Below are 11,802 nucleotides of genomic sequence, written 5' to 3'. Positions count from 1 at the left end.
TTTACTGATGAAGGATGATAAATTGCAAAAGATCATCCTATTAAGCCATCCATCTTGGGCTCCACCAAAAGTAAGTGATTCCCAAATGGCGTGGGAGAAGGTCCTGGTAAGAAAAGATTTAAAGGAAATTGGAACTTCTTGAGAGGGCGTTAAGAGGGAAGCATTGAGTAGCTTGGGACAGACGAGGAGCCTTGCGCAACTGTAATGGGCCCAGGTGGCTCGGTGCTGCAGTAAGTTGTTGGTAGCAGCAGTAGTAGCAGTTTTCAGTTTTTTAGTTTGGACATCCTCAAATGCGGTTAGGAGAGGTTACAAGAAAAGTTATAAACGAAGTGGGAATTTCATGGCTGGGAATCAATAGAGAGGATCTGAATAGGATAAAGTGGATAAGAAGCCTGTTGAGTTGTATTGGGCTTCAGGTAGTTTTTTCTTGTGATGAAATTTTAGTGGGAAATCGCGTCAGGTTTAATTTTTTTACGGATTGGACCCTTCTCTTTTCCAAGTCAAGCATGCCTACTCAGGATGCAAAGAAATTTCATTCTATGTGTTCCAATTCAAGGGGAGGGGGCATGTCACTGCTGGGAAGAGGAGTGAATTATACTAGGTCCCAATAAAAATTTCAAGATGTTCCAGATGAGGAATTGAAAGGGCCTAACGGCGTCGGGGAAAGTTTACTTCAGATCTAATATTATTCTCGAGTATTAGTTAGAACATAGAATGTAATTTGGAAATGAAGTATTAAGCATATGGGCAAATATGTTATAAAGTTGATAAAGCATGAATTACAATGAAATAGTTACTAAATTCCTTGAAGAAGCTTTTGCAGTTACACAGGGTCTTCACGATTTTAAAGTCATAGACGAGCAACAAGCTACATGCTATATAAGAGTAAAACTCATATGAAGTAGAAGTTTAGCAGCCGGTGTTATTCTTAAACCAAAGGCAGATTTCTGTCCGAGTCTAAATATTATTTAATCAACAAAAATTAGTTTTTTTTGAATAAAACTATGGAGTAATATTGAAGGTTGAAATTAACATAATTAACTCACCATGAAGAGGGTTGACATCCAGAGGGTTAACAGAGGGTTTACACTAAAGTTTAGCTTATGCTTTATTGAGAATTTTATAAGTTTCCACAAATCATTGAAATTTTATCGTATAGAGTGTGGGGTTAATTGATGGCATTAAATTCAGCTGTAATGTTTCTCTTATAGGTCTGTTTGAAATTGGAACTCACTAAAGAAAATGAACGAATCTATATCAAATATCAGAGCAGTTTTGGCAAATTTGGACATGAGCAACAGCCCGGTGGTCACAATTCAATGTGAAGGTGGGGACTTGAAAGTCGAGAAAATTCCTTTGACAGCAACAAGTGACGTATTCAGAAATATGTTTAGTTCTGATATGCTTGAGAAGTGACAGAACTTTGTTGGGGCAGATGATGTCGACTTCAATGCTATGAAAATTGTTATTGACTGCTATAAAGAAGGATGTATTCCTGATATTAGTATAATTAACAAGGAAGCATTCACGTATATTATTGAGAAATATAACTTTGTTGGAATCAAGGAAGCCATGGCAGGACATGTGTTTGGTAATTACGTTAAAGACAAAGATATTGAATTGCTTGAGTCAATTTTTACTACTTATGACTGCAATGACATGAAAATGACTGCTATAAAAGAGATTGCTCTACTGATTGCTAAAGGGATGACAATTCCAGGTTTCATTGACGACTTTGATACCCAGGATTTTGTTGAGCTTTCCAGAATATGTTGTGCCTCTCCCATGGAGAGAGAAACTGGTAGATGTGATACATTTTTAAATTGTTTCTATCGCTGGGTGTCAAAAAACCCTGAAGAAAGGACTGATACTGCAATGAGAATCCTAGGGATGATGGACATAAGGAAATTTTCCGTGACTGAGGTTCTCAAGATGATAGAATCCTTGTCTCTGAGCAACAGATTCCAAGGTTTTAAGTTAATGTTTGAGACAGTATTAAAGTTTATTGTAGAAAATGAGGAGAACACTTACACCTACACTATAACGGACTGCAACAACGGAGTCGGGTATGACAACGGAGTCCGGTATTGTGAGGAGTGCAACCATCCTTCTACTCGTCCTTTCCACAGCAATGTCAATTGCAATGATCGTCACACCTGTCGATCTTGCAGAAGAGAATGCCCAAAGTGTTGTGCACAACGATATCCTTACATGAATTATGCCACAAATTTGTTTGAATCCTTGAATCCCAGTTAGCGTTGCATTCGCACAATACAAAATTGCTTACCTTTTTCTTAAATTTTTGAGTTCAAAGATATTCCTTTAAATAAAATTCTTTCTTTGTCTCCCATTTGGACACTTTTTACTCACAACAAGAAGGATAGAAATACAATATCAAACAGTTCGTCATAACGAACTGTAAGTAAGGAGCGACCCGGCTCAATAGTAACCAAAACTCTAAAAACCGGAATTTTGATACCCATAGATACATGAATAGAATCAGATTTTTATGCTGATTTCAAATATGCAAATTTAGTTTTACCCATAAAAAGTTACGTTTAGTAACTTAGTATAGTTTTACTCATTAAGTTTAGTTTTACCCATAAAAGGTTACGCGCCTGAGAAAATTTGCCTTATTTTCGAAAAAGGGGGAAACACCCCCAAAAAGTCATATAAATTTAACAAAAATCCAACCATCGGATTCAGCGTATCAGAAAACCCCACTGCGGAAGTTTCAAGCTCCTATCTGCAAAAATGTGGAATCTTATATTTTTTGTCAGAAGAAAGATCACGGATGCGTGTTTATTTTTTTTATTATTTCCCCAGGGGTGATCGTATTGATCCAGTAGTCATAGAATATCGTAATAGGGCTCATTTGAACGGAAATTAAAAGTTCTAGTGCCCTTTTTAAGTGACCAAAAAAAATGGAGGGCAACTTGGCCCCCTCCCAAGCTCAATATTTCCCAAAGCAACCCAAACAAAATTTTGAGATGGCCATTTTGTTCAGCGTAGTCGAAAATCTAATAAATATGTTTTTGAGGATGACTTAATCCCCCACAGTTCCCGAGGGAAGGGCTGGAAGTTATGAACTTTGCCCATTACATATAGTATTGGTCAATGGGAAGTATAAAGACGTTTCAGGAGAGATTTTTTTCTGATGGAGGGGTGTCGGAGGAGGGGCTTACGAGGGAGTATCTTCCCATGGAGGATGTTTCCTTGAGGGAAGGGACATTTCTTTGAAGGGGGCGCCGGATTTCCCAGGATTATTTAAAAAACGATCTGAAATTAAATAAGAAAAACTAGTTTTTTCAACTGAAAGTAAAGAGCAACATTAAAATTTAAAACAAACAAAAAATATTACGTATATGAGGGTGTTTGCCCCCTAGTCGATGCCTCGCCCTTTTCGCTAAAGTTTTTTTTAGTAGTTTCAAAAGAGCTATCTATTCTAATTAACCGGCCTTTGTGATTCAGGGATTTGTGATTCGAACAAAACACGAACTTTAGCGGAAAAAGCAAGGTATCGACAAGGGGGCAAACTCCCTAATATACGTAATAAAACATACGAATATAGAAGTTCGTTACGTAAGTTAATTCGTAAATAATCTCGTCTGGCCTTAAAAACCTCATTTTTGATCGTATCCTTTTCTTATATTATGGCAGGCCAATGTGGTTTTAGAAATACAATAATTTGAACTTTCATACTCGCTCCTATAGAGAAAGAGAATGAGACGAATAGAGAGACACGGAAAGAGGGAGTAATGCACTTGACCCTTTTAACACAGAGAGAGAGAACGTTGATATATTCTAAGTCCCATAGAAGTTTAGAGTACAAAATATTTCTAGACGCATCAGAGACGAAACCTTTCCTCCAATACCCCCTCGTACAGTCGAAATCCCTGATCCAATCGCCCGCTCCCTAAGAGTTGCAACTTGATTAGCCGCCTAGCAATATCTACTGAGATATTGCAGATACACTGTTTTTATAACTTAGTTACGCATATTTAATGTCTTGTCATTTACCTCGCAAATTTACCGATAATGTATTCAAAGTTCTATAATGCTTATATTGCAAAGAGTTTTAGATGTATCAAAGATAATTTTGTTGGTTCTGCCTCAAAACCGATCTTCAGTACCCGGGTCGGTGTTTTTTGGGACCTAAAAATCGGGGCAGTATTCTGGCATTTTCGCGACCCAAACCAATCTAAAGTTGGGATAGCGGCTCGACAGTACTGGTGGCCTAGGAAATCCAATAAACTGGACTTCAGTTGTGGCTTTTTAATTTTTAGCGATATCAATCAGTGATGCCAAGCAGTAATACCAATTTACGAAAACTTAGTCGGTGGAAATATTTTTCATTTTTAAGGGTTTTCGACAACGGGTTCATAACATAACTTTCCAGCAGCTCAGAGAACTACACAAGCTATTTTGGTAAATATTGGTATGGATTCTAAAAGCTAACGAAAAGCTAGTTTGAAATAAAGAAAGCGTGCATTCTATTTCTAAATGTTCAGCAAAGTACATACGGCATAAATAATATACATTCTGCGTCGGCAACGTTTTCAATCATGGCGCGTAGCACAACAGAGGACTCCCAAAGCTTTGAAATTACTCAAATGATAGTTCACTTCAGCTGATTTATAGTGTATTCTAAGCAGGTATACTAGAATATTTTTAAGGATTGCCCTTTCCTGAACTTTAAAAAGAAAATTTTCCTTGTTTCAATCGAAAAAAAATTAATACTTTTCAATAATGTAAGCTTTGTTTAGTCTAAATATCTCTATCTCCGGCACAAAGCGGATGAAGTTAAATTATATTTATGAGATTTCCGGAACTTTAAACTTTTCTGTCGTATATTCGGATCTCTTATCAAAGCTCTACAAATTATAATAAGACAGCTCAATCAATTCTAGATATTTTGGCCACACACATTAAAAAAGTTTATCATGGGCGACATGGGGTAATCCTTTAAAGTTTCGAATGCCCTTAGTGAAGATACAAACAAAAATACATTTTTCAAAATCTGAGATGGGAGCTTTTTTAGATTTTAAAAAATATCAAGATACAAGCAAAAGACATTTTTCAAGATCTAGGGTGGGCAGGATTACAGACCTCCTTGTCCCTCTCAATTGGTGTGACTATTCTGAGGGGCGAGGCTTCTGGGAAATTTTTTCTGTGATTTTTCTCAGTAAGAGAAACCACAGATACTTCGTAACAGACATAATGTTTCATTCTTATGCCTTTGCATTACACTGCATGACTTACATCATCCTTTCACTATCATGCTATCTAAATTACTTTGTTGATTTGCATGAACCCCGAGATTAGCGGCCAGCATCCCTGGCTTTACATAGCTTCGAATTTATAGGGTACCGAAATTGGTAAGCTACTGCTCTGTCTTTTGATCCAAAGATGCCTGACCTGGGCCCCGAAACACCGGGTTTAGTTTTACCTAGTTTTTTTTGGCTATCTATCCTTAAACCCAGAATTTGAATAATTCTTGCCCCCACCCCTCTCCTTACACCCTAGAAGTTCCAACTTGATCCCCGTAGCTGTTCGTGAGGTATTTCAGATGTGCTATTTTGATAAACAGGATACATGTAGTGTCTTTTGAATTACCTCCACTGCTTCCACCAAGTTCAAATTCAAGGTCCATTTGGCCCCTGCCATTCCTTAAAACTTTTGATTCGAACCCCCAGGCCAATCTCCATATATTGTAAATGGCATAATTTCAGAACTCAGATGCACCTAGAAACTTTTGATTTGCTCATGTAAGCGTGTCATTTTAGGACTATACGCTTAGAAGGCTCAAGGTAATCTTGACATTTCAAGAAATTCCTAAGAGCTCCAGGCTGATTGGACAGCAAAGACTAAACATGATTACCTTCTTTAGTAAATTCTGTGAACAAACAGTAATATATATAATTCACTATCATTAATCGTGCCTACGAGGTCGTGCGTACCCCAGATGCATACTTATTACACCTTACAACTATTATTAGCAAATGGATATCTAAAAACTAAATCCGGTACCACGGGGATGTCAGGGCTTAAAAAAGGATGGTTTTACCCTCAAATCACAATTAGCCTAAAAAGGGCATTCGAACGTTCAATTTCTGATCGACAAGGCCCTTTCCCAAGTTTCTAAAACCAAGCCTTCCATACATAGTGTTCGAGAAAAGAAGTAATGATAATGCATGGGAAGGAAATCGTTCTTTACTAAGCCAGTGCTAGCGTCCTGACTAAGTAGTTGGCGCACTGGGTTTGGAATCCTTTATCCGAGGGACAGAGGTTCGATCCCCGGCGTGGCCGGTTATTTGGTTTGGGACAGGAGTCAGTGGCGTGACTGTAAGCTCAGCCGGAGTTGACCCAGCTCTAAATTGGTATCTGTAAAAATCTGAGGAAGGTAAGCAGGAAGGGTGTGTGAAAGCATAGGATAGCATCCCCCCTATTGCACTTCCTGGCTGAAAGGCCACGAAACAAAGATCAGCCCCGCCGGTTTGGACCTTGAGGGTCTAGTGCTGTCATACTTACTTACTTTTTTAAAGTGCTACCATGTTCCTTCTAATAATGAACAATCGTATTTTCGTCAATCTTAGCTGGAATCTTGCAAAGAAAGAAGGCCGACTATAGTATTTTTTAAAGCCATCGTCTTTACAAATGTAACACAAGTTTGTAGCTTTGCTGCGCCATGATAATACTAGGTTGCAGCTATAATATAACATCCATATGACGATATCATGAAAGATAACTTTATGAAACATTAGCATCAAAGACTTTTTTTTATCAGGCAATCAAACAAACAAGGAATAAAAAATTCAAGAGTACGAAGTTGTATCTTACTTTGATTAATATTTAATAATACTATTTTAAACATCGTTATCGTTTAAAAGACAGAGACAATGATCCTTCACTGGAGATATCGAATAACAAAAGCATAGTCAGCTAAAAAAAACTAAATAAAGAGGAAAGAACATTAAAAGACAGAAAAAGGAAAATATCAAACAACAATAGAGAAGATATTAACGTTTAATGCTTTAATAATTTTTTAATATTTTAAAGGGGTGTATTTACATCGAAAATCCCTATGTAGAGCCTGCCATTCCTTTTTGGTAGGTATCTTCCTGGAGGATTTCCTATGGAGAACCTGCCATTCCTTTTTTTTGGTAGGTCCTTCTGACGGTAAATCCTATTGAGCAAGTCCAATCTCTTTTTTTAGCAGTCGTAGCCATGGGCTTATACGGCAAACTCGTATATGACCTACTACGATATTTCTCACACTCCTTGTCTTACAAACATATGGGGTCCAGAGAGACAATCCTTAAACCTGGTTTTAGGCCCAAGCAACGGTTCAAAGATATTATTTTCTGGCTAGGACACATACCGCCCACTGTGAACATATGTATTCCAGAGAGGCATGATTCTAACCCCACGCAAGAATTTCTAACAAATGATTTTCTACCTGGGAGACATACCCCGCAACGAATGTAAAAATATATTCTCAAGCTAGATGTTCTATTATTAAAATTACATCAAATCTTGTTTACCCAAAAGGCTGTACATCTTCGCTAAGTTAGTGTTTTATGAGGTGTTGGCTTACACATGAAAAATGGATGATCTCATCGAGACATTTTTCATGAGTCCGACGATATTCAGACCCTGATTTAGGCAATTTATGTGCCCCTGCAACTTCCAAGCCAGATACGGGCACCCTTTCAAGCAATTTACATGCCCCATCATCCTCCAGCCCAGATACAGGTGTCCCTTCAAGAAGTGACCCTTCAACCTCCAGCCCACCTTTAGATAATAAGGCAGGATTTGACTTTTTAATCAACAAAGAGGTGAAAAATTTGGACTCATATCAAAGCCATCAGCTAGTGACCCTTTATTGGACAATTTCTATGCTCATTCAACCTGTGACGGGGGTGCTACCATTTCATCCAACCTTCACAAGCACTAAACATTATTTCGTCGACAAGGAAAATCCGTCAGAACATCGAAACGTCAGGACATCGACAGTCATAACATCGACACGTCAGGACATCGACATTCACAATCGCTACGCGTCAGAACGTCGACAGGCGTAACACTGACACGTCAGTTCATCGACAGTCACAATTGCTACCCATCAGAACGTCGACAGTCATAAAATCGACACGTCAGTCCATCGACAGTCACAATCGCTACCCGTCAGAACGTCGACAGTCAAAAGATCGACACGTCATAACATCAAAAAAAAATTTAGATGTTATGACGTGTCGATGTTATGACTGTCGATGTTCTGACGGTTAGTACTTCTGACAGATTTTCGTTATGTAAAAAATTTTGTAAGTTTATATAATAGTAATAAGTACATAATAGTTTAGAAACAAATTTCGGCTATATATTTGCATATCAGGGGGATGGGGGTAAAGCATAGCATATATTAAATACGTAACCTAAACTAGGTACCTCTTCCCCCCTAAACCACAAAAAACTAAAGTTTTAAAATTTTAGATGTTGTGACGTGTCGATGTTATGACTGTCGACGTTCTGACGGATTTTCGTTATGTAAAAAATTTTGTAAGTTTATATAATAGTAATAAGTACATAATAACTTATAAACAAATTTCGGCTGTATACTTGCACATCAGGGGGATGAGGGTAAAGCATAGCATATATTAAATACGTAACCTAAACTAGGTACCTCTTCCCCCCTAAACCACAAAAAACTAAAGTTTTAAAATTTTAGATGTTGTGACGTGTCGATGTTATGACTGTCGACGTTCTGACGGTTACTGGTTCTGACAGAATTTCGTTATGAAAATTTTTTTTGATGGTATGACGTGTCGATGTTATGACTGTTGATGTCCTGATGGTAGTGGTCCTGACGTGTCGATGTGCTTCTCCTCATTCAACCTGTGACGTTTTACTAGACAATTTATTCGACCCTTCATGTGACGACGCAGATACGGGTACCCCTACAGACAGTGATATTTTACTAAAAAATACCAACGCCCCTTCAACCACTAATGTTTTACTAAACAGTTTCAACGACCCTTCAACTGGCAACGCAGATATGGACAATTTATTCACCCCTCCAACCTCCAGCCCATCTATTGACACTTCATTATTATTTAGTGAGATTCAAGACTTTGATGATAAATTTGAACTAGCCAAAATTGAAGAGATTATTTTACCCCCTCCCGCTCAAGATAGTTTTGAAGCGGCCCCAAGTGAAGACATTTTAGCAACATTGACGAATGAAATGTTTAAAGACTTTAAAGTTAGACAATATATAGGTGAACTTTCCCCTAATGATTTTGAACTAGCCCCAAATGAAGACTTTATTTTAAACTCCCCCCCCCGCTCAACATAATTTTGAAGTGGCCCCAAGTGAAGAGGGTCTGTGCACTATACCCCGCCAACACAAGATAATTTTGAACCAGAAAGTAGTGAAGAGACCCATTTTATTACTACCCCTGATTTTGAAATATTTAGCGAAGATTCAATTCAAGGTTATGTTGTTATTAATCAGATAGGCGGGGAGAGACTGAACCAATTCTTTTTTTTCTAAAAAAAAATGGGTTTAAAGGGTATTTGCGAGCGTATAACGGTAATAGAATAGAGCAGATTTTGACGTTTAATGCTTTACATAATTTTTTAACATTTCTATGATTGCTAGCCTTGGACTCAGGATCAGATTTAAATCTTTGACGTTTTTAGACCCAAGCGTTTTTGCCGCTCCTTTTTTGCGGGATTTTTGGGGAAATCCCCGAACATTCGCGAATAGTGAAAGCACTGAACAGAACGCAATTGTTGAGCCAAAAATAATAAAGAGAGAGGTGTTACCGAATTCTGCTGTCATTCTTGGGAGATATCTGACAGTTTACAAGTGGCCACGGACTTCCTGTGTTATTTTAAAATCACATTTCTCTGTGTAGGCAGTGCAGCGGCGGAGTGCATCTGGCACTTTTACGATAAATCACAGCAGCCCAGTTTTGTTAAGAAAAAAAATCATTCAGCTTAAAAATAGTAACAACTCTCCTACTCTTTGGTCACTTTTGCACACTGAATATTCTATAATCCCCATAGAAAAGTATCAAATTTTCAGGAAGAAGAAAAACCCAATTCTCAGGGACATTCTATTGGTCACAAATATTGAAAACGCATAGAAAAGTCGCAAACTGTTTTTTACATGAATAAGTCAACTGAAGAACAGAGAATTAATTAACAAGAAAAGAAAAAACAAAGAACAGAATTTATATAAATGCTTAACCATTCAGCTTAGTTGAGCCTGTATAACTGAAATACACGTCAAATTCCTCCATAAAACACCTAAGGCGCTAAAAATGAATAAAATTAAAGAAACCGATTAAAAATGAAGAAAAAAAGAAGTGAAAAATGAAAAGACAAAAACGGGGTTGGGAAATCATATGCTAATACCAATTTGTTTCCAGGCACTGTCTAGTACAGTATTTCCTTATCTTTGAGTCTATCATCAATTTTATCATAAAAACAGAAAAACTGCAGTTCGAACTTTCACCTTTACTTCTTAAGAAAGTAGTAACTTAAATCTTCACTTTGTATGATAAAAATGACGCAAACATGTTAAAAACCTACCAAATAACGCACAAAATCCATCCTAGGAGCTATAATCGGGCCCAATTTTGTTAATACTCATTAAACTACACCGAACTCATTTGCAAAAGAACCTTCTATAATGTTTATGACAATGAAAGAAAAATTCATAATTTAATGTTAACTCAAAATGTCATTAAATAAATAGAAAGTAGAAACTAAAAGAAAGTAGAAAGTAGAAAATAGAAACTCTCCACTTTGGTGGTATTTTCTCCGTGTTTCTAAAATTGTCACAAACATATAGCTAATTGCTTTTGAAATGTAACTTTTACACTTGTAGGATCGTATAAACTTAGAATGACCATGAAAAGCAAATTCACTTTCGGCACGTTCTAATCATTTCTTTTTTTCTTTTAGAACTGTGGGTATTATTGGCACAGGTGGTTCGCTACTTCAGGTTAACCTAAGAAACAAAAATGGTAGGAATAATTGTGTTGCTTTTTGTTGTTGTTTTTTTTTTGGGGTGGGGGGGGAGGGGTACAGGCCTGAAAATCCTCACACTATCGTGAGCATGTATCTGAAGCACGTATAACTAAAATAGTAATGAATAATTTAGATATTTAACCATTTGAAACTTCAAGCGTCAATTAGATTGGGTTACTTTCACTAAATCAGTTTGGGAATTAAATAGTGGGTTTCCACCATGTGATTTTCATTTATAACCCATTTTACGATGCCACTCCCATCATGCATCGAACCTTGACTTGTGCAATGCATTTGTAGAAGGTTCACTTTAAGGAATCAACAGATGGCTTTGGTGGAACAACCCCAACGTAAATACAGTTCGAAATCAATGTATGGCTAATAATATAAAATATTAGTAAAATATTAATAAAAATATTAATAAAAATAATTAAAATATTAATAAAATAATTAAAATAATTAAAATATTAATTTAAAAAAATATTAATAAAAATATATTTCCTCGTCTCCTATTTAGTAATCAAAAAGTGCAGTATTTTCAATTAATTTAACTAAAAAACCTAAAAAAAATTGCAAAATTTGTGCCATGACCTCTCGGAATGATAAACCTTTAAATTTTTTTGGAGGAAGGAGGCTCTTCATTCAAACATCTCTGGCTTCGTGACACCAGTAATAACAGTGATATGCCGATACTTTTGGCAGTTATAATTTCCATCTGGTGAATTTAGTCATCTTCACAAATCATGGACCTCTTGATTGAAA

At 36.8% G+C, this 11,802-nt stretch overlaps 1 pseudogene across 1 annotated transcript; it reads left to right on the top strand.

The window, feature by feature from the left end:
* Positions 1 to 2,348, top strand: LOC148943420 (uncharacterized; annotated as a pseudogene). Its single transcript, XR_016142947.1, has 2 exons — positions 1 to 70; positions 1,212 to 2,348. The product of XR_016142947.1 is annotated as an uncharacterized LOC148943420 (transcript).
* The last annotated feature ends 9,454 nt before the right edge of the window (positions 2,349 to 11,802 follow it).

This window comes from Artemia sp. Qi Xiang Cuo, chromosome 15, assembly GCF_049724085.1.
Source record: "Artemia sp. Qi Xiang Cuo chromosome 15, ASM4972408v1, whole genome shotgun sequence".
Taxonomy (NCBI): Eukaryota; Metazoa; Arthropoda; class Branchiopoda; order Anostraca; family Artemiidae; genus Artemia; species Artemia sp. Qi Xiang Cuo.
Note: the sequence above shows the minus strand (reverse complement) of the source record. Positions and strands in the feature narration are given on the sequence as shown.